Genomic DNA, 22,042 nt, shown 5'->3' with positions numbered 1-22,042 from the left:
TTGCAGAGATATAGCAGGGCTAATGCCCAGGGCTTAGTCTATGCTATGTATGCAAAACACAGAGCGGTGAACATAAGAGGAAATGTGCCAAATAAGATGGAAGTGAGCTAGTTACAGTTTTTGATGCTGTGACCATCACATCCTCTGGGATACTCTACTCTCCCTTCACTTTTTTCTTTTTTTATGAACAAGGCAGTTTATTAATTAATTAAATTTATTATTTATTAATTTAATTAAATTTAATTAATAATACTCATTATTTTATATTATACATTAGTATATAATATGTATTATTATATATTATATGTATTAGATATTTATAATATGTTTTATGTATTATAATTTTATAATAATAATAATGTTATTAATAATGTTAATTTATTTAATACTAAAATATTAATCTGAATCTGGTATGGTTTGTCCTAATGTGTCTTATTGGCAGCTGCCACCTGTCTGGCAATTCTGTCCAGGTCTCTCTCTGTCCCTGAGGTGTCAGCTTCTGGTCCCCATCCTGGTCCTTCTCCACCATCTTGAGGCATTCCAGGGCTTGTAGGACCCTCTGGGCCATGCCCATGGAGCCTCTGCTGGAGTGACTGGGTATGACCCCCTTGTTCTGGTGCCCACAGTAGATCTTGGCCATGGAGCCCACACCGGCACCAACCCGGAGGTAGAGGTGACAGGCCATGGAGGTGGCCTGGGTGTAGACCCAGTTCTCATAGTAGATGCCAGTTCCTTATATTTAGCCAGCTCGACTCTGTCCACCCATTTGGGGGCTTTCAGCTTCCCTGACTTTTTCAGGAAGGCAGCCAGGGCCTGGACGACCTCCTGCTGGTTCATGTCCTTCACCGGACTTCGAGCACCCAAGGCTCTATCCTAGACCCTTGGAATATCTACTTTTGTTAATGCAGTGGGAGACATTAGAGATAGCATTGCTTAATTGAGAGGGAGTTGGCTTCATAGTTAGGCAGTTCTCAGTTCAAGTGTAGAATATAACACATATTGACTATGTGACCCCGGGGAAATCACTTAAGCCTTAAATATCCTACACAACTCTCTAAGACACTAACTTGCAAAAAGGGGGCTGACTTGCATTGGTAGAGAGAATCTTTATTTGAGTGTTCCTTGTATTAGGGAGAAAATAAGGATTTATATATACCTACTATGTGACAGGATCTATGTTAAACAATTTTACAAATATTATTTCAACCCTTAACCATGCAAAGTAGGTGTTATTCTTATCCCCATTTTACAGTTGAGTAAAGTGAGGTAAACAAAGGTTAAATGACTTGCCCAAAGTCACACTGCTAGTAAGCATTTGAGGCTGGATGTGAACTCAGATCTTCCTGACTCTAGAGCCAATGTTCTATGCATTGTGCTACCTACCTATCTACGATTACTGAATTCACAAGTCTGGCCCCTACCTTTTTAGAAGACATTAAGAAGTATTAAACCCTTACACTCTAGTAGAGGGAGAGATAGTTCTTGTGGATAGACAGTATAAGCTACAATTAGAGAAAAATGAAACCTTAATTTTCGTGGTATTAGCACACTGATTTTTTCAGAGATGGAGGAGGGTAGCAAGGGCTGAATTTATCAGGCAGACTGAACAACTAGGCCTTTGTAAATCTTAGGAGGAATCAAAGGAGTGGTGAAGTTCTTTTGCTTAATATATCTCCTTTGGCTGTGCCTCAGCATAGAAATATTTGTTCACATGTAGGACAATGGGGAAAGAAGTTATTTGCTTGGTTAACCTTGTCTGGCACAGAGGCACTAACTCATACAAGTATTTGGCCAAAAACCCCCATGTCGTAAATGATTTCACTAAACGTATGCATTCAGAGTCTTAGAAAACCTCAAGATAAGATCCTGAGAAACAATCTGTTTGATTCCTCTTATTATGCCAAGTTGAAAAGGGAATCCCAGGAGAAATTCTGTCAGGATAGAAGACTTCTATGCTAGGATGAAAAGGGAATTTATGATCAATTGACCAGTTGAAATTCTAAAGTTGCCATGCACTGTCCACCACAGCTGATTTGCCCTTCGAGAGTGTTCCCTTCATTCTGCTGTAAAGAATAATGCACTAGCATTCTGTAATGATTTAGGTTACAGATCTGTAGCTATGGCCTGCATTATTGTTTTACCCCTATTTAGAAATACTGACTGTGAAGGGGATTTTATTTTTCTGGCATTTTTCCTTTGCTTTGAAAAAAGGAGAACCAAAATATTTTGTTGTGGCAGGAAAGGCCAGAGTTGGGGAAGCAGGAAAGGCCCATGGGACTCAGTGAACCCAGTGGTACAGTAAATTTGGTTTCTTCTCTCTCTCTCTCTCTCTTTATTTTTAAGACTGTACAATTGCTTTATTTCAGATTTCAGAAGCATGTGACAGAAGGGCCATAGCTTCCTCTGAGGCCAAATTTTAGAGGTTCTCAGTTGGCTGGTGGGGCCAATAAGGAGACTTCTTATCGTCCAGTTTGGTTTGAGGAAAGGCTTGGTTCAAATCCTCAATGGTCATCTGTTCAAAAGGAATTATACTTTCAATCTTTTCCATCTCTTTTTGAAGTTCTGCAATCCTAGCATTTGAAGCTTTCATGATATCAGCACCAATTTTTACATCTTCCTGTTCTTTGGCATCCACTACGGCAGTGAATTTGTCTTCTGGCACAGGAATGTTCAGCTTATTGAACTTCTTTTCAAACTTGTCCACAAGGCCAGGCTTGGCCACGTTTTCCTTGTAGTAAGCCAGTTGATCACTTGTGGCTTCTCAGGCAGAGTAGCCAATCTGGTTGTAAGATATTCATTATGACATTTCAAGGCATTAGCAATGACTTTTTAGTTTTTAGGTATGATCTCCCCAAATGCTGCCCAATCAATAGCTTTCATAGCAAGCTTTTGTCCAGCCATGTTGGAACTTCACCGACCTTGGCGGTGTGCAGCTCTGGGCAGAGAGCAGCCGGAAAAGTGTCCCTGGAAATCATCTTTGGTTTCTTCTCTTAAAGAATGAGTAAGACCATGCTATGAAAATATCTTGATTTGTCCCACTATGAGTAATGGAAAATACAATTTTGTTGTCTCAAATTTGCTTATTATTCAGAAGAAGGAATGATCAAAAGCTACATTTGGAGGTAATGCACTGAAAAGAACACTAAACCTGGAGCCCCATCATCAGAGTTTGAATCCCAGCCTTGCATCTTGCCTCTGAGGTGACCTTGGGCAAGTTGCTTAATTTTTTGGGGACACTGTTTCCTCATCTGTAAAATGAGGGGTTGTTCCTTTCCGATTCCTTCCTATTATAATTATATGAAAATTATAGCTTGTACAAGTCTCAGATTTCAATTTTGAGACCTAGAAAACAATTCCAGAAGTTCTGTATTTTCAATTTGCAGTGGCAAACTACACATCACACCTATTTTTCAATTGCAAAGTGACAAAAAGACTTTTATCATATTTCAAAAATGTTAAAAAAGACTGAAAATAAGCTTGCTTCTTAATTGATATAAGGAGATCAATTCACACTTTTCAAAATTATCAAGATAATAACAACTCACAATTTGTTTAGTGTTGAAGTATGCATAGCACTTTAGAGTCAACAACCACTCGAGGGAGTGTAATTTGATAGATAAGGAAACTGAGGCTTAGAGCAATGAAATGATTTGCTCAAAGTAACTTGAAAATATCAGAAGCAGGATTTGAACTTACATCTCCTGACTCCATATCTACTAGTTTTTCTACCTGTACTACCAGAAGGAGAAAAAGAAAATAAAGTTAAGAAATTAGGGAAATCTACTCTTCACTTTCAGTGTGAGTGCAAATATTATCAAATGCCTTGCCCAACCCAAAGCAGGCATGGATTCACAATGATGTGAGACCTTTTGAAAAATAAAACCTTCATGCTGGACTCTGGACTGAAATGCATAGACTGGCTTGTCAATTACCACAGCTTTTTTTGGGAGCGTGCTTTATTATCAGTCAGGAGTCAGGGGCATAATGGTGCTTTAAAACTCTTGTGAGTTCCCTAAATCACAGCAATTCTTTTAGCTTGTTATATCATCATAGACATACAAACAAAACTGCAAAATGCAATCGAATTTTGATTCCCCTCTAAATTTGCTTCTGAGATCAATATAAAAGGAAGCAATTAGTGAAAGCTATTTCCCATGCACCTGTCAACTCATTCTTTTTTATGCTCACAAGAGATACTCTTCTTCACCCCCCTTCCCCCCAATGTCTTCTTAGGAAAAGATTTGTGATGGTTCTAGACAATATTTCCTTTTCTAAATCCATAAAAAGTACAGGATAAATAAAGGGAAGAGAGTGACTTGAATCTATTTTAAAGTTCAAAAAAGCAAATAGGCTGGCTTTTAAAATAAAATCTTTTCATCTTATATCTTGTTCTAAAAAGGTTTAGGAGTAAAAAAACCAAATATGATACAATGGCAATTTGTGAGGCAATAGATATAGCATGTTTATTGATTAATTGACAAATAGGGTAAATGGTACTGCATTTGGAATAGAAGAACCTAAGTTTGACTGTTGGCCCTCAACTTATTAGCTATGTGACTCTGGGTTAGTCACTTAACTTTTGGAGTCACAGTTTTCTCATCTATAAGCTAAAAATAACAATGCACTATCTGTATCACAGAACTGTTGTAAAAGCCAAACAAGATAATGCATTTGAAACCATTTAGGAACTGGATGTAATTACTTTGTGATCATCTTTTTCAATCTAATTTTATGGACTCCAATTTTCGAATGAGCCTTTGAACATGAATGATGTCAAATTCATGAAAGTATCTATACTCATCTACCATTATAGATATCACTAATTCTTTAGGAGGTAGATCCTCTTAGAATGGAAGCCTTTCGAAAGTGTGGATCAGGAATATGGCTTAAATGAGATAATGGCTATAAAGCAATTTGCAAACCTTGAAGTCTCCAACTCTAAGTACAGTCTCTACAGATACTCAATGATTTCCAGTTTATTTTAGGAAAATATGTCATAATAGGTTCATTGGCATTTAGGGTAGTGCTATGTACTTTTATAGTCTCACTATAAATTATATATTTAAGATATGTATATACACACACATATATGTATATACATGTATTTTAAAATATGAATAAAGATGAATTGTTATTTTTTCATTCCAAAATATTTCTGAAATATACTAAAAATCAATTGAGATTTGCTTTTCTTCTTTTCCTTTATGTTAGTGAACCCAGGGCAAGGTAGGTTTTGTATCCTATAGTGGCTTTTTTTTGCCATTTCCACATCTTAGTGATATGATTGTCCTAGAGTGACAAGGCACAATCTGCAAATGTCCCGTGGTGGGGATGTGCTGTGTGGCTTCATCTTGGCAATTTGATTCAGCCAATTAACAGCCCCTGATGGGAAACCCTAGTACAGGAAGCCCTGCCTGAACCATGTCCACCAACTCTACAGTTTGTAATATATTCCCCTAAAGCCTCTCTACAATTGCTTTTATATTGATCATGTGAGACATGGCCACAGGAAACTGGTTTAAAACAGAAATGTCAGATCATTTTCCTGAAAATACACTAGGTTTCTCCTGATTAGAAGACTGCAAGAAAGTGTCTCTTGTAGGATTACAAATCCACTGAGGAGTCTCTTATTCTAAATAATGACCCTTTTATAACCACTTGCCTACAGATATCACACTGGTAAATCAGTGGTAAGGAGTGAATACACTAGCAAAGCAAGCTATCAGCCTACCATCCCCAAATATGATCATCCTAATAGACAGGTATTTTGGTAATTCTTTCCATTATTAACCTGAATTCCTCTTGGTGTAGTTTAACCTCATTTCCTTTTGATTAGTCTATTAAGAAATTTAAGAACAACATTTCTTGCCACATAGCACTTTATTTATTTATTTATTTATTTTGGTGAGGCAATTGGGGTTACGTGACTTGCCCAGAGTCACAGAGCTAGTGAATGTTATGTATCTGAGTCTGGATTTCAACTCAGGTCCTCCTGACTCCAGGGCCAGTGCTCTATCCACTGACCCACCTAGCTGCCCCTGTTTTTTTTTTATTGTTTTCTTTTCGTTTTTGTTTTTTGGCTAGACAATGGGGTTAAGTGACTTGCTCAGGGTCACACAGTTAGTAAGCATCAAGTGGCTGAGGCTGCATTTGAACTCAGATCCTCCTGGCTCCATGGCTGGTGCTCTATCCACTATACCACCTAGCTGCCCCTGCATAGCACCTTTCTTATATTTAAAGAAAGCAATGAAATTGCACCTCAGCTTTCTTTTTGGCTAAATATTACTGATTCCTTTAACTTTATTTTGTAGGGCTTTTTTTTTTAGTCTTTTTTATTTTGAAGTGAACTTTAGACTCTCCCACATGCTTCCAGCTCAATCCATGGCAACCTGTAATATCTGATAAGGACTTGATACCTATGGAACATGTCTACAATCCTAGCACATTTATGAAAACATGATCCTTTCTTTGCTTAGGTTATTAAGTGTATTGTAATAAGATATTCAACCACTAAGCCTTTATTTAAGGACCTCCCATTTGCTAGTCCAGTGTAATGAACTGAAGGCTGGCCTTAGAGCTCTTGGGTTCCAGTTCTTCACCTGACACTTACTGCATTTGTGATGCTGGTGAGTAATTAAACTTCTCAATGTTGTAGCTCACTCCTACAAAAGTAACAGCAACCACAATAAGAATGACTAGCATTTAAATAATGTCTCAAGATTAACGAAGTGTTATGCATTTATTATCTCATTTGATCCTGTAAGACTCAGGACAGACAAGATGCTTACACAAATTGCTAAAGGGAGTTTTCTAACTCATTATTTTCCTATATCAAAGTCCCATTGCCTATATCACAAACACTAAGTATTCTATTGGAGGTATAAAGATGAAATATAAAACACTCTTTGCCTTCGAAGCCTTACTTTCCATAAGGGCGAGATAATATATGAACAGTCTACGTAAATCATGTACAAAATAAATACAAGGTAATTGATGGGGATGGGAGGGCCTAGAAAAAACTTTGGCTTTTTGGCTTTCTCAATTATATATCCAGCCACCTTAAAAATTCATCATTGAAAATTGTTATTTCTCCTGAGGTCAGTAAACAGGTTTTTTTTCTCCCACCTTTAGCTGTGGATCTTCTTTAATACTTTTCTCTGGTGCAGCCTGCTGATTCTTTCTCACACAATAGAGATTTAACCATTAGGGCAAAGACTCTTATATGGCAAATACTTCTAAGGAGACCAAATGTCTTCTACTTTTACTCTCCTGTCTCATACTTTCAAAAAAAAGAGAAAGAATTGTTCACATGTTTTTTTCCCCCAAAACTCATTAACAGGACTAATATGGTTATCTGCCTTTTAATTTTTAGATCAATTGCCATTATAGAATATTTATCTTTCGAAAATGTTGTAATATTTAGAAACATTCTGGTGATGAAAATAATTTGAACGTGTGTTTGTTGTTCTATTTTTTTAAGGTTTTGTAGAAAGCCTTATTCTATGAGAAAATTTGAGTTTTATTATAGATGTTTTTTCCTAATAGAAGTTCATTCCTGAGATTTTGGAGCTTAAGACATATATAGTATGTATATGTGTGTATATATGTACATATGTATATGTGTTTATACACATGTACCTACAAATAAATATGTTTCTATTCTCTTAGCAGCAAAGAGACTGCGTAGTTTTTCTCATTTGGAGAAAGAGACTGAAAAAAGTTCAGAGGTGTAAATTGTACAAGATGAGGAAATCAGGGGAACTTTGATGCTCCCAACAAGGAGATGTGTCCAGGTGTGGACACATTCCAGCCCCTGTGGTTAGCTTATTGCAAATGAAGGGCTTTGATACCCTAAACTGAATATAACCATGAGCAGTTGGAGCTTTAAGTGGTGTACTTACTCAGTGAGCCACTTTCCACTTAAGGAGTGATTTTGGGCAGAGCGTTGCTGTTTCCCTTACAATTGACTTTAGTAGGTACAGGTGAATTCATCCTCTCTCTATTTCTTCTCCTCTCCTTCCTGCATTGCTGCCTGACCTCATAATCTGTGGAGCTGTCTGTTCTCTTTAAAACTTGATTATCTGCCACCTATACTTTTATAATAAGTTTTGTCACCAGAAAAAGGTAAGTTGATTTTCATCATATTCAAAGTGAGTATTTGTTATAAAGGAATTGATTACAGAGTGGAGAAGAACAAAAAGGAAAGTCATGAACCAACAGTCCTAAGCATAACTGTAAGCCTTTATTGATGTTTCTTTCTTTCTTCTTCTAGAAAAACAAAGAAAGGCTTTGTATAAGTTAGTTAACAACTTTACTTTAGGGTGTCACACCTCTGAATTTTAAGATGGGTGTCCCAAATGCTGTGATTTTCTATCACCGTTATCTTAGAAGTGATATCACTTGCATTGCTCAATTTCTCCCGGCAGCAAATAGCAATAAGAATTTAGAACTTCCTCTATTTAAACACCACCATTTTAATGTACTTACAATCAACTAATGAAGGCACCAGCTATTATAAAAAGTTCCACATTGGAGTGGTAATGGAACAGAATGGTTAATATGCACCTAATATAATAACTTTATGATAGTTTTCAGTCATTAGCACAGGTTGTCACTGATAAGTGGGGCTGAAAATTGCATTCTTTAGTCTTATGTGTGATTACCTTGTATGCAAGTGCAAGAACTTGTCTAAAGAGGTAATGGGAAAGAAATAAATCTAAATGATGAAGATATTTTAAATTTTTACTTAAAAATATTTTCCCAATTACATTTAAAAAATTTTACCTTCATTTTTTAAAAATTTTGAGTTTCAGATTCTCTCTCTTTTCCCCCAACCCTTCCCTGAGATGGTAAGCAATTTGACATAGGTTATACATGTGCAATCATGCAAAATATATTTTAGTCATGTTGTAAAAGAAAGCACAGACCAACATACGCACATATACACATAGAAGTGAAAAATAGTATGTTTCAATCTGCATTCAGCCTCCATCAATTCTTTCTCTGGATGTGGATAGTATTTTTCATCATGTGGCCTTTGGAATTGTCTTGGATCATTGCATTCAGCCTCCATCAATTCTTTCTCTGGATGTGGATAGCATTTTTCATCATGTGGCCTTTGGAATTGTCTTGGATCATTGTATTGCTGAGAAGAGCTGTCATTCACAGTTGATCATTGTAAGAATATTGCTGTTACTATGCTCAATGTTCTCCTTGTTCTCACTTTGAATCAATGCATGTATGACTCTCCAGGTTTTTCTGAGAGCACCTTGCTTGTCATTTTCTATAGTGCAACAGTACTCCATCGTGATCATATACCGCAACTTGTTCAACCATTCCCCAACTGATGAACATCTCCCTCAATTTCTAATTCTTTGCCACCACTAAAGGACTGCTATGAATACTTGTGTACAGATAGGTCCTTTTCCTTTTTTTTTTTAAATCTCTTTGGGATACAGACCTAGTAGTGGCATTGCAGGGTCAAAGGGTTTTTGTCTTTGGACACAGTTCCAAATTGCTCTCCTGGATGGTTGCATCAATATACATCCACCAATTTTCCCACATCCCTTCCAACATTTAGCATTTTCTTTTATTTTTATCATATTAGTCAATCTGATAGGTGTGAAATGGTTCCTCTTAGCTGTTTTAATTTGCATTTCTCTAACAAGTAGTGATTTAAAACATTTTTTTTCATGTGGCAATTGATAGCTTTGATTTCTTTTTCTGAAAATTTATGTTCATATCTTTTGACCATTTATCAGTTGGGGCATGAGTTACATTCATACAAATTTGACTCAGTTGTCTATATATTTGAGAAATGAGGCCTTTATCAGAAGCACTTGCTGAAAATATTTTCCCTAGCTTTATGCTTTGCTTCTAATCTTGGTTGCATTGATTTTGTTTGTGCAAAACCTTATTAATTGAATATAATGAAACTGATCTCTTTTACATTTTTTAATGTTGTGTATCTCTTGTTTGGTGATAAATTCTTCCCTTTTCCATAGATCTAACAGGTAAATTATTCATTGTTCTCCTAATGGTGTCATTCTATATATCAAAATCATGTACCCATTTTGACTTTAGCTTAATATATGGTATAAGATGTTGGCCTATACCTAGTTTCTGCCACACTGTTTTCCAGTTATCTCAGCACTTTTTGTCAAATAGTGAGTTCTTATCCAAAAAGCTTGGGTCTTTGGGTTTATCAAGCAGTAGATTATTATGGTCATTTACTAGTATGTATTGTATCCCTAATACATTACATTGATCTACTGTTCCATTTCTTAGCTGGTAGTATGTTGTTTCAAGGATTGCTGCTTTATAATACAGTTTAGGATCTGGTACAGCTAGGTCAACTTCTTTCAAATTTTTTTTTATGAATTCCGTTGGTATTCCTGACCTTTTGTTCTTCCAGATGAATTTTGTTATTATTTTCCTAGCTCTACAAAATAAGTTTGATTGGTGTGGACCTGAATAAGTTCATTAATTTAGGTAGAATTTCAATTTTTTTATATTGGCTTAGCCTACCTATGAATGATTGATCTTTTTTCAATTGTTTACATCTTACTTTATTTCTATGAAAAGTATTTTGTAATTATTTTCATATAGAGCCAGTTTGTCTTGGCAGCAAGACTCCCAAGTATTTTATATTGTTTATAATAATTTTAAATGAAATTTCTCTTTCCATATCTTGCTGCTGAACTTTTTTGGTCACATATAGAAATATGGATGATTTATGTGGGCTTATTTTATATCCTATAACTTTGCTACAGTTGTTAATTATTTCAGCTTGTTTTTTAGGGCCTTGCTGCAGTCTTATTTTGTTGTGGTCTGCTATTAGCTTGCCTGGATGCTACCTGCACTAGATTGCACTTCTGCTTTCCTGAGTGAGATCAACCTCTCTTGCCAATGACCTTTTAAGTTGTCTTGGGCTAGAAAATTGTTTCATCTCATCTTCTTATTGCTTCTGCCATTCCAGAATTCATTTTGAGGCCATATTATGTAGTTGTTTAGAGGAGATTTGGGAAGAATGCCAATGAATTACTGCCTTTTCTGACATCTTGTCTCTGTCCTCTCTGAAAGTATTTTTATTTTTGCTTTTTTTTTTTTTTTGTGAGGCGATTGGGATTAAGTGACTTGCCCCAAGTCACACAGCTAGTTACTGTTAAGCGTCTGAGGCTGAATTTGAAATCAGGTTCTTCTGACTCCAAGGCCAGAGCTCTATTCACTGTTCCACCTAGCTGCTCCCTGAAAGCATTTTTTTTAATGCTAAGAATATGCAATAAAGGTATAGAATTAGTCAGAGCAAAGCAGTTTGAAGATGAAGGAAGACAGAACAATTTCTAAAGCTATAAGTTTTATTACCTTTACGGTGAGAAGTTAAGCCTAAGAAGTAGAATAGTGGCTGTCTCTGTGTTTTGATTTGGGGTGCTATGCATTTTCTCATCCAAAAATATATCCATCACTGATTCATTGGACATCTGAAATCATTTCAGTTGAATCTCACTCCTATAATCATATTAAAGCTATTTTCCGAGCAATATCCAGACCATTATTGGAGGAATAAAGTTTAAGTAAGAAACATTCCTACCTCTAATGTAGCTAATAATCCAGGAATATTATAAACACAAATGCAGATACCTGTAATGCACATTATTTACATGATATGATCATAAGGAAGGTACAGATCAATATTCTAAGTGAGGTTTAAAGTAGAAGGTAGATCAGACATTTTCCTTTGAAAAGGCAGCATTTGAGTTAGATTTTAATACAAGGAGTTAGGAGTTCATTGCATGCATGAGGAACAAATTGAGGCAAAACGTAGAAACCGGAGGACACATTGCATTGGCAGGCAGAGAACAGTTTTTTGCCTAAAGCTGTGTTTGGAGAGAAGTAATGAGATGGGAATGGGAAATTGATTTATATGAGATACAAGTGGGGAAATAGATGAAGGAAAGGACATTGCTAATGATTTTAACAATTTCATACAGCAGTATAAATGATGTAAATCAATTACTGTTTTGAGGAGAACAGAAGTGCCTAAACATAGCCTTAATCAAGCAAACATTTAGCTGTCAAGCAGAGAAATATGGCAACCTAGGGCAACACCCTAGGTTTAAAATGAAAACTAATTTATAAAACATGTAGGAAAAGAAAAACTGAGGGGGAGATGAAACTGAGCAACGTCATCCTAAGGCTGCTTAAGGATGAAATATGGAGAACAAACATGACAAATGGAAAAGCTCTGGAACGATTTTGAACTCTTTACTGTCCATGACGTTGGGAGCATATAGGGACTTAAATAACATCATAGACCTAGATGTGTTTATAGAAGCTCTGAAGACAACAAAGGTAGAAAAAGCAATAGATTAACTCATATGCACAGGAAGACTGTGCTAGAAGAAACACAATTTTTTTTTCTTTCAATATACACTTTCTTGACATATTTTGTTTGTACATCATCTAAATTTCCCCCTGTATCCCTCTTCCTCCTCTCTCTTAGAGATACGTCTCATATAACAGATTTTTTCCTAAACAAAAAGACAAGGAGAAAAAAAAAAACCCTGATCAATATATTGAAAAAGTAACCTGAAAATGTATGCAATCCACACCAGTGGGCCTCCCACATCTACAAAGCAGTGTTTGTTGGGACTTCTCTTGAAATCTCTTCTTTGGGGCCATGCATGTTCTTAGTAATTCTACAATATTCATTTTTCATTGTTTTGTGGTTGTTTTTCCCTTCACTTACATTGCTATCATTATGTAGTACTTTCTTGGCCTCGTTTACTCCCCCTGTTATCAGTTCATGTAAGTTTTTACATGCTTCTCTATATTCATAATATTGAGGTAACAGTTTTAAAAAGGCTCAAGCATTAATTCTGTGAAAAATATCCAACATTATTATTAAAATATGATTAAGAACATCATAAAATACTCACTGATATGACTACTTTTCCATCTGTAGTAAATGTTTGTGAGAATGTTCTGCTCATATATAAAAATATCTTTGATTAGAGTATCAGAAGAGAAAGAGCAGAATTTAAAAAAAGTGATATTCCATAGTAAGCATATTTTCCCAATCAAGCAATTCAATGAAAGTTATAAAGAATATTGTGGTTTATATTTTTTATTGTTTTTTAAGTATTAAAAAAATATCTTGCTGTAACAAATGAAAGAAGTAAAGAATGAAACCAATAAAATGTCCAACTGAAAAAGAGAATGGCTTGTGTGTCAAGACTGAGGGATAACCAATCGTCAGCTTGTGTCCTCTAATGACAGCCTCATGTTGTCAAGAGAAAATGAAAGAGGGCTCTAGATAATTAGGAGGACCCATTGCATTGCTTATAGGAGGATAAAAACAAGACTTGCAGAGAATGGTTAGGCATGGGAGGGTTGTGATATGTGTTGTGTTGGTGAATTTACATATATCTAAGGTCATAGATCCATTTAAGTGCACACCGTGAGATAAAACTCAAAATGTATAATAGTGATAAATAGAAAGTCATATATACCATACAAGGGAAAATGAACTAAAAATAGGGAACAGCTAAATATTTTACAACAGAGAAATGATATGAGCCTACTTACCTATAAGAAAGATTATTCTGACTGCTATTAATAAAGAATATGTTGGAAGGGGAATAAGTGTAGCAAAGAAAACCTAGAACTATTGTAATATTCTAAGGGAGATATATAAAGAGAGCTTGAAATAGAATAGTGGCACTGAGAACATAGAGTAGAAAGATGTGAGAAAATTTGTAGAGGTGTGATCTACGGGATTCAGTAACTGATTGGACATCAGAGGTGAGAGAAAGGGAAAGTCATAGATTTAGAGCTGGAAGAGATCTTAGAAACTATGTAGGCCAACATCTTATCTTACAGATGAAAGAAATCAGGCTCATGGAATTATTTCAGCAGAATAATGAGAGTAAAAGCCAGATTGCACATGCTTGAGACTGCATATATAGTAGTATGTAAGGAGAGATATTCGTTGAAGATAATTTTGTTAAAGTAATTTACTAATTAAACAGAAAAGATAGGATAGTACTGGCTGAATGAGATAGATTTTATTTTTATTTTAAGGCCTGAGAAGATTTGAATATGTTTGTTAGCAGAGGGGCAGAAGCTAATAGAGCGGATAAAATTGAAGATTAATGCGAGATAAGCAGGTTTAGTTGGAACAAGTTTCTATAAGAAGTGAGAGGACATGGAGTCCAAGGCACAAGTAGAAGGATTAGTCTTGATAAGGGAGACCTCATGTGATAAGAGGAAAGGAAGAGAGTATAGGTGGTATTGTTGAATTTTGAGCTTAAAGACTGTAGGCCCACAAACTGAGGAGCTACTTTCCATTGACATCAATAGGCAGGCATTCCTGGCTAGCTTCTCAGAGTGTAATATCTATGTAAACCATCAAGACTGAGCTCTTCCCATTTACTTCCCCCCTATTTGAGCTTGCAGGACCTAGCATTCCAACTCTACATGGCAACATAAGGAATTGAGGAGAGAGGGCTAAGGAAGCTCAGGGTGTATACCTTCAAGTTTATCAGTGAAGTAGGAGCCCAAATCATATGCTCTATATTCAACAGGTATATTTGGAGGGGAATAAATGGAGTGGGGGAGTAAGACAGGAATTCTCTGTTTAAATGCAAACTTGTGAAGAAAGTAACACCTCCTACTGGGAGTAAGAGTACACATTTGGCCATCTCTGTAAGAGTAGCCCACATCTTACCTCTCTAGACTACATTTTCCAAGTACGCCTCTGAGAAAAACTTCAGGTTAGTAACCAACTTGTTTCAGTCATCAGGATAATTATTATTTCACATCTTAGGAGGAATTAGTTTATTTCATAATGACAAACATTTAAACATTTTTGTTTCCTCTAGAGCCAGCCCTGGATAAAAAATTAGACACAGGAAAAGTTTATGTACTCTATTCTTCTTCCTCTTGCTGGCTTTTCCCTGTTACTACTATGTTCTATCCCTATCCAGTCTTCTCTCAACTAATCCCCTTCCTTTTGTGCATTGTACTTCTTCATTAAGCTCCTTCAGGAGATAGCCTGCCTTTGTTTTTGCTTATATGTGTTCCCCTATCCGCCCCCCCCTCCCCCGCAGGATTTAACAGAGTGTCCTCTAATGTTGTATATTAAATGTTTAATAAACACTTATTGCCTGATTTCCTGCCTTCCATGACCAAGGTAGTGCTCTAAGACTGGAAATTGCAGAATTGTTGGTTTGCATCAGAGGTACAAGTCCAGATAAAATTTAAATCAACAAGATGCCATTTTTCTTCTGCTTCCCCTGATCCTTCTCCACCTCCCCACAAATTTTACAATTTTTCTTGTCTGTTCTATAAAAATTTGAAGCCTTTTACAATATGACTTTACTGCTTCTTAGGACTGCCCTCCTCCCAAGGAAAAATAAATTCTGATTTTGTAATGGAAATTAATGGGAAGCTAGAATTCACTTGAGAAAATTTCAATTTACAACAAACTTTACTAGTATGAACCTGTTTTATTAAGCAAGCTACATCTCTTTACACATCTAATCTATCTATCTATCTATCTATCTATCTATCTATCTATCTATCTATCTACAGAATCTATATATCTATATATACATCTAACCTATTATACAGAAATAATGGGTAGTAAACAGCATGGTATATTGAAAAGGCCAACAGATTTGGAGAAAGAAGACCTTACATATTACATGGTTTCCTCCACTTATCCTTTCTAGGACTTAAGATTGTTTTCCAGCATAGAAAGGAAATTGAATGAGATAATCTCTAAGATCCTTTGCAGCCCCCAGTCTTTTCCAAATGATGAATAACTGAACAAACCATGGTATATAAGTAGGTAAGGTATTGTTAATTGCTCTTAGCACAGTACCTGGTGCATAGTAGGTGTTTAAATCATCACTCCACCCCATTTAAAGTAAGTAATAAGATTAGTACCTTGATTAGGTGAAAATAAGTACTCAATCCCTCATAGGCTGTAGACTAAGGGTGACAAGTATTTGGAGCTGGGACTATGTTGCATAGTCAGTCATCTGGCATTTATTAAGTACCTACAATTTGCCAGGCATGAATTGATAGACTGAAGAAATGTGGTCATGTCTTAGATGTCATCTACAAATTCTAAAGCTTTTTAGAAACAGAGTCATTTAAGAGATTGGAACAAAAATGGCTTTCAGATAAAACCCTGACAGAGGAGTCATCTAAGGGGTGGAGGGGAGTTCTCAGTTTTGTTCTTGGTGTAGATCTTCTTTTACCTGCCCTTTTCCCTTGCCAGAAGAGGGTATGGAGGATTTGGACTTACAATCTTCCCATTAGTGTCCCAGAAATTTCCCGGCATCAGCTAGCAGTGTTTGTATTGGTAGCCAAGGACATAAAGAAGGTAGTTTACAGCTCCACAAGAATCCCATGCACGAAACTGCATTCTGCCTTTGGAGGACTTTTTGAACACTCCATGTAGAGGAGAAAAGTACTTCCTGAAACTTTAATCTATGAGTAGTATATGTGTTCTCTAAGATTGCTTTCCTCTTTATTGTATATGAACTAGAGGGAAAGTGTGCTACAGATTTTTGGGGAGATGTTTTGTACTCATTGTTCTTTCTATGCCATATTAGTATTACTTTTTTCTATAAGCTAATTGAAAGTGGCTGACTGATTGACAACCCATGATCTTGGGGACTCAAGCCAAAAGTATTTGAGAAAGACACTCCCAACCCATCAGTGATAGCTCCAGAACTCTAAAAGGGGAAACCTGACTCGTGAATGAGTGTCAGAGCTGGGATAAAAATCTTTAGACTTTATAAGGGTTTGAAATAGGATGAAAAATTAGTATACATTTAGAAATGACAGCTATAAAGAATTCACAGAAAAATGGGAAGATTTTTATGAAATGCTACCTGATGCAATAAGTCAAATATATGCAATAACTACAACAATGTAAATGAAAAGATCACTAAAAAGTCAAGCTTAATCAATTTTCTCTGTAATGAAGGAAGGAGTATTAGATTCACACAAAGGTATGAATAAAATGTGTTATTAAAAATCCATTGATCCCATGATGTCAAAAAGAGTTTCTTTGCTCTAATAACTATATTCCCCTAGCATGGATGATAAAGTTCTGCATGACCAAAGAGAAGCAAAAGGCATGAAATTTAGGATTGTGAAATTAATCACTCATCAGACCAAGGAGTAGGTAGGAGAAAGTGATGAGACTCAGAGAACCATGCTCTACAGTTTCAGTTACTGAAATTTTATTTTACCTGATCAAATAGGTAATTGCCCTTTTTTCTTGCATGCTGTGCTACTAAATATTCTGAATCTGCTTGAGGTAGAATGCAAATGTACCAACATAATACATAGGAAATATGTAGCATAGTTCTGTTAAGAGAAGAAAAAAAAGCTGACATAGGAAAGGGAGTATTCTGAGATGATGTTTTCAGGATATTTAAACCTGATCTTGGACCTTCTCAAAACCTCATCGTGATTTGGATACTATAGGAACAAAAGCACACAGATACCCAAACAGGGAAATTGTCAGAATACATTAGCCTAAATTGTTCATCTAAAGTCTATACTGAGTACAGCCACTCTGGCATTGCAAATGATGCTTGTCATAAATGGCAAGATAACCTTCTATATTTAGACTAGGAATATGTATATTTTGAAATGTGTTTAATAAAAAGGTTTCTGGGCATTAAAAACAAAAGTTTGAATTGGGATAGTGCCCTAAATTTTTAATACCGAGTTTAAGTCTATGGCTTCATCTATAGCTTTACTTAGTAACAGGACCTAGTGACATTGACCTTGTCAATGTATAAATAATAATCATAACTGATGATTTTTTGGAGCCCGGGCTTGTGGTTTAATCATATAGAGAACTCCCTGTGAGTAAATTCCCTCCACCCATACAGGAAATGTGCTGCACTTAAGGTCTTAGAAGATAGTTGCTTGGGGTGCTGAAGGAAAGTGACTTACCAGTAGGCATAAAAAGGAGGGCTTGAATTGTATTGCTGACTGTTAGGCCTTGCACTTTGCCCCTTTAAATTGTTTTTGTAGAGTACATTTACAGAATCTGTTTTGCCTCTGATATGTACTGATCATGTGTGACCCTGAACAAGTCATTTAACCTCTCATGGTTACAAAGGTATAAAGAAGTTGATGCAGGTTTGGATTGTTGCATTGATTTCCACTCCAGGAACTTCTGATATGATGAAATTACAGTTCTGTATCAAAATAAAAACAATCTTTGCAGTAACTATTATCTAAATGTTTCAACACTCATAACAACCTTGTAAATATTACTTAACCCATTTTGCAGGTTAAGAAATTGAGGATCAGAGAGATTAATTGATTTGCTAACACCCGCCAAGACTCTGGATTCTGAATCCAGTCACCCTTCTGTTGTACTGCCTAGAATAGCAGATAGCTTCCCTAAATTGTTTCCACTTGGAATTCTGTTTAAACTCACAGGAACTATTTCAGTTGAAAGTTAAAACAATAAGAGTATGATCCAGACTCGGAGGTGGGGCTAAGCAGCATTAATGTTAGCAAAAAGTAACTGCCAATCAGAGAGCACTTTGTCAGTGTACTCAGTGAACTTGGGATTTTTGCTTCAGAGATCATTTGTTCAACCACCTTTTAACACATGCATTTATAAAGCACTTTCATGACCTTCAGTCTTTGAACAGGGGCGCACATAATACATATAGCAACATCCTGATTTAAACATCCACCAAGTATGAGCGTCTGCCACAATGTATAGTTATAAAGAGAAATCATTTTAGGAAAAATACAGATGTTATTGGTTATACATGTCAGTGACATAATACACATTCCCAAAGCACTGTTTTCATAAGATACAAAATCAAGCATGGAATTTTTTTTTGCACAGATAACACTATATTCAACTTAATTGAAATAATTCAGAGGTTTTCAGAATAAATTTGAACAGTTTCCATAGAAACAGAGTGGGCAGGAAGCATTTCTAGTCGCTGGAAGCAATTAGTTTTCATTTTAATATGTCTAAATGTCAGGTAACAAGTAATCTCTAAAATGGAAGAACAAAGATTAGGGTGGGGATGCTCTTTGTCCATCTGGTATAATCCATACTGGAAAAATCACGTCTTAAATTGGCTACTTCATTTAAATACATAGAAGAATTGAGCATGCAGTTATTAAGGTTTTCTGTTATGAGCTTTTCTTAGGGAATTTAGTTAAGAAGCTTTTTAGGCATGTCAATCTTCTGTTTGCTATGTAACAGTGGCTACAGTTATTTTAGAAGTTATCATGGTGGTGAAGTATGTTTATAGAGACAGACTTTTAGTAAGCACCTCAATGTAAAATCTACTCCCACTCTTGCCTAAACTTTTGTTGAATATTTTTTGATTCCAGATGAATTACATTATTTGATCTAACAGCTAAATCAATCATGATCAAATTCAGTGGATTTAGGTACAAGTGAATTTATCCATTTAACACTACCCCTATAAAACTAACACGTAATTAGATATAGTTTAAGTTCCTAATTTTTGTAATCATTAAGGTTAAATATTTAGAAAACAACAGATAACATATTTGAAGATTCTGAGATTGCAATATATAATAACAACCTACTTCTTCAGTAGCTATTATTCAGAGATAGTCAACACCCTTTAGTAAATGCTCATAGTCTAGAAAATGGTGCTATGTCTTCAGAGAGGGAAAAATGGATCTTTAAAGTCTTTGTTTCTCTTCCGTTAATCTTCCACATGGGTAGATCTAGATTACCACAATGAAACTTCCACTGAAGTTCTACTCTGATGTTTCATGGAAGGAGGGTGGGTGGATTTCTCTGGTTTCTTGAAGACTGTTTGAGGGAGTTCAATCTTTGCAAAGTTCTGCTAACCCTCCAAAGTTTCAAGTATGACAGGCATCTGTTATCTGAGAATCAGCCTATCTAATTATGGAGACGATTGGCACGTATGGTTGGCTACCAGGTAACGGATGCAACAATTCATGAAAACAGTTCAATAAATTTAATTCTAGAAACATTTAATAATCTTATGTTATGTGTAAGTCTGATATGTACTAGGAACTGTGGGGATACAAAGATAAAGATTTAAGTAGTTCCCTTTGAGAAGTTGACATTCTCAAATGTCTCATATATTTCTTCATATGAAGTAGAAAAGAAGATCCTTCTGATAAATACCTCATTTTCTTGATGGCTAATAGGAAATTTGGAAGAGGAGAGAGAAAGCAGGGAAAAAGGAAGATTTTTCACTCCTACCCCCTTTTTTTCCATTTCTTATTTTGGCTACTGCTTTGCCATGCTAAATTGAGCACTAATTTTATTTACTGCAAATCCAGTCACTTGGTGTCCAATTCAATGTGAGCGTAAGGCAGTATCCATGGAGCACCAAATATTTTTCACTTTTTTTTTTTTATCACAGAGGCAGTTATATATTAGACTAAGTATGGATGAGAGTTGAAAGAATGTGAAGGCATGGATGGAATGATTTTCGTGATTTGAATATTCACATCAATAAGATCCCAGAACCATTTAAGTATTCAAGTACAGGATCAAAGATCTCTAGCTGGAAGACACCTCAAAGGCCTCGTAGTTTAATACCCGTATTTTATATATATATGAAAACTGCAGTCTAAGGAAAAGGGAAGATAAGACATTTACTCAAGCTCACATAGGTATTTAAGTGTCAGAGGTAACACTTGAACTCAGATCCTCTGACTCCAGAGCTAATATTCTTTTCAATATAACATTACTTTTGCTAAAGTTTCTCTATCATTGAACAAATAATTTATTTCATATATTAATCCCACTAAGTTATAATGGAAAAAGTTTGGCTATATTGTTGTAGCCTCTATTCCAGTGTTTTAGCTTAACATTTTAATAATAATATTTATTAATTTTATTGGTCTAAACTCCTTTTTCTCTGATTTATCACTTTCTGGTTTGGTAATAGAATGATTATTTTTACTGATTGTGTTTTTGATATTGAACCATCCTTGCATTCCTGGAATAAATTCCACTTGATCATAATGATTGCTTTTTTTAAAAAAATCACTATAATGTGTTTGATAGGATTTTGTTTAAAATTTTTGAGTCAATATTCATTAGTGACATTGGCCTATAGTTTTACTTCTGTGATCTATCTTTTCTTGGTTTATATATTAGGATAATAGTTATCTCATAAAAATAATTTAGTAGGGTTCTTTCTTAATTTTTGAGAATAATAGGAGAGTATTAGGACTTACTGTTCTTTATAAGTTTAATAGAATTCTCCTGTGAATCTCTCAGGGCTATGAACTTTTCATTGTTATTTCTGTTCCAGCTAAATCTTTTTTTATTTTCTGAGACTGGGTTATTTAAGTTCTCTATATGGTATTCTGACAGTTTAGCTATTTTATATTTTAGAAGATATTCCTTTTTTTTTTTGCATTTTCATTTTGTTAACATATAACTGGGCATAATATGTTCTGGGTGTTATAGCCAATGGAAAAAGCTGAGATTACTTTATCTTTGGTGCATAATTTATGTTTTGGAGAGATATGAGAGTTTGTGGGTGTTGGACAAAATGTCTAATCCACCATCTTATTTCTCATGTGACCCAGATGTCTAAATAAACATATTTGTTATAGGATTTTTTTCCTTCATAGTAGAATAGGCAAAGTGGCAGGAAGAGAAAATGAATGCTTGCTTTTAAAAAAAAAATTAAAAAGAAGGAAAAATAATAGCAAAAATTTGAATTCTAGTGATAACTGATTGAATATCATCAAGTTTCTGGGTCATGATGATTATTTTTGAAATAATTGTTTTTTGTAAATTTGATGTAATAATGAATAAAAAGATATCTATTAGGTTCAATTTGTGGTTCAGTCTACCAACTGAAAAGTTAAAAAATTTTTTTAAATCCCATTGGGTGCTACTTTCCTATGATCACTCAGATCGAATATTCTAGTTCTCAGAACCATGGACAAATAACATAGAGAGATTTAAAACACAGATTTAACCTTTGCGTTAAATGGATTTTCAAAG

At 35.3% G+C, this 22,042-nt stretch overlaps 2 pseudogenes; both read right to left on the bottom strand.

Moving 5' to 3' along the window:
* Positions 1-422: 422 nt before the first annotated feature.
* LOC110213076 (small ribosomal subunit protein eS19 pseudogene) lies at positions 423-1,805 on the bottom strand (annotated as a pseudogene).
* Positions 1,806-2,416: 611 nt separating this feature from the next.
* On the bottom strand, positions 2,417-2,901 carry LOC110210552 (ATP synthase peripheral stalk subunit d, mitochondrial pseudogene; annotated as a pseudogene).
* Positions 2,902-22,042: the final 19,141 nt, after the last annotated feature.

Source organism: Phascolarctos cinereus, unplaced genomic scaffold, assembly GCF_003287225.1.
Source record: "Phascolarctos cinereus isolate Bilbo 61053 unplaced genomic scaffold, phaCin_HiC Scaffold_9;HRSCAF=440, whole genome shotgun sequence".
NCBI lineage: Eukaryota > Metazoa > Chordata > Mammalia > Diprotodontia > Phascolarctidae > Phascolarctos > Phascolarctos cinereus.
The sequence above is the reverse complement of the archived record's forward strand: the minus strand, read 5'-3'. Positions and strand labels throughout refer to the sequence as shown.